The following is a 2,500-nucleotide window of genomic DNA, read 5'->3' as shown; positions in this document are numbered from 1 at the left end:
AGCATATATATATATATATATATATATATATATATATATATATATATATATATATATATATATATATATATATATTTCTCTTTATCGTTATTTTCCTGGCAAGTGCTTGTCTGAGCTCCAATCTATGGACCTCCTTTGCCACACTTGCACGAAAAACACTCGTCCAGCTGAAAACCTTATCAATAATTTCCCTCACTCTTTATCTGTGCCTAAACCTAAACGTAGATTCCATGAACAAAGTTCCTTTCTTAGAACTGCTCTCTTCCGTTTCCCTGCTTTCTAGCTGACTAGAATATGGTTGTCTTGAAGTCCAATGTAAACAAATTCTTGGTGAGCAGAACTCTTAATTAATCCAATTTACCAAATTTCCACTATTAACGATTACTACAATATTGTCGCATTGACTACCGTACACTCATTAACCTTTATCCTCGAGTGGCCTCCGGGCCTTAGTAAGTAGTGACTCCTTTGTAAACACCCCACACACACAACAATGAAACAGCACACCAACATACCCGCATATTTTCCTGCCTATCACATTTACAGGCAGGTAAAAGCAGACGACATAAACATGTCTACCTAATTGTATGTTACGGATTTTTGATAAGTTTTATAATTTGGCTTATTCGAATTACTGTTCGTATGTTGGCTTTTAATCTCTTATTTTTCAGGCAAATGTAACCTCCAACCTTCTTCAGGTGTATCTTGTTGAACTCTAAAATCTCTATGTTGGCCGCAAGAATCTGTCCTGGATTTCGGACAGTAATCATTATTAATTCAGTGGTGTCGCTTGTCACGTCACCCCTAACCGGGCAGGTGTTCTAAATAATTGGTAATGGTCGTATTGACATCGCCGATATGGAGAATTGAAGAGACTGTCATGTAGAACTAGTTAACTTAGCACTTATATCCGTTGCGCCATGTGTTCTTCCGAGCGAAACTTTTGTAAATAATACAAGTGTGTACCCAATTTTTTTAAATTTTTCCTGCTTTGACATGCTTTAAAACCAACTTCGAAATCTAGTGAGAGAAACCCTCTTTTCTAACCTACCCCCTCTCTTTCCCTACAGAAAAGATTTATTTTTGCTCTATCGTCATTGTCATGACAAATGCTCGAGTAGGGTTCTATCTATGCTCCACCTCCTCATTCGCAGAAGGCAATCGTCTGGCTACAACAACTACCAATAATTTACCTTATTATTTATCCGTGCCTTAAACTAAACAAACATTATAGGAGCAAAGTTTCTTTCTTAGAACTTGAATACAATACGGCGAGTCTATTTCTCAGCTGCCTATAACATTGTCGTTTTCAAGTCTAATGTAAACAAGTTCAGTCGTCCTCTTACCTAAACAAACGCTACCTAATTTCAACCATTACCGATTACACAAGGTGTTGTCTCACCGGCCACCTGGTACTCATTGACCTTTATCTTTCGAGTGGCATTTTGACCTTGATAAGCGGTGACCCTACCAGCTAATAAAAAATGTTCTTGTGACTCTATGAAATTTCGTATTCTATGAACTCTTTATCTTTAATTGACTTAATTTGTCAATAAAATTAACTATTTTGCATGGATCGACTTTATCATTTATTTTTTTGATACCCCCCCCCTGAAATGTTTCTAGACTTGAGCAAAATGTTAAATATTTTTACGGTCAAACGAAATAACCGAAAATCTGTTGAGTGAGTACGAGGTGCCTTCAATAAGTTTCCAGACTTTTTTCGTGTGGCCACTTTTATTGATAGTACACACATGAAACTACAGTCCTATTCAAAGTAATCTCCTCCGGCCTCAATGCACTTGTCGTACCATTCCAACAACTTCTGGAAAGCTCTCTTGTGCGAGCATGTCAATTGCCCTTATCACAGTCTCTTTCATTTGTCTCATAACGACAGCCTCTAAGGTTTTCCTTGAGCTTAGGGAATAACCCAAAGTCATAGGGAGCAAGGTCTGGACGAGACCATGACAACGTCTTTCTGATCGTCTCTAAACGACCTTGGGACAAACTTTGCGCAAATCTTCCGCATGTTCAGTTCCTCGGAAATAACTGTGTGTACAGCTCCCACTCTGCACGTACAGTCTCCATGAAATTCTTTATTTGGCCAAACAATTCTGGTGTTTTAACTTCCTTACTCCTCCCACACCTCTCAGAATCCCTCACAACTCCCCTGCCTTCCTTGAATCTCTTATACCACTCAAAAACTGCGGCTCGATTCATCCAAAAGCAGTCCAGCGTTCCATAATTTTCTGTGGCATTTTTTTTTCAAGTTAAAAACAGAATTTTATTGCATATCTTTCTTCTAAATTATCCTTACGTCCATATTGCATTTTTGAAATTCACCAGTTGTGACAATCAAGCTTTAGTAGGTTGTATTCCAATTCCTGCTGTAACTGAAATCATAAAAAATAGTCAGTCATCTCATAAGATGTATAGCACTAACAGACTGAATTTTCAAGAGCTTATGACAATTTCAAATACCTGCACAAAAGTCTGGAAA

This window comes from Euprymna scolopes, chromosome 22 (genome assembly GCF_053919585.1).
Source record: "Euprymna scolopes isolate OS-2025 chromosome 22, ASM5391958v1, whole genome shotgun sequence".
Taxonomy (NCBI): domain Eukaryota; kingdom Metazoa; phylum Mollusca; class Cephalopoda; order Sepiida; family Sepiolidae; genus Euprymna; species Euprymna scolopes.
This window is presented reverse-complemented; position numbering follows the sequence as displayed.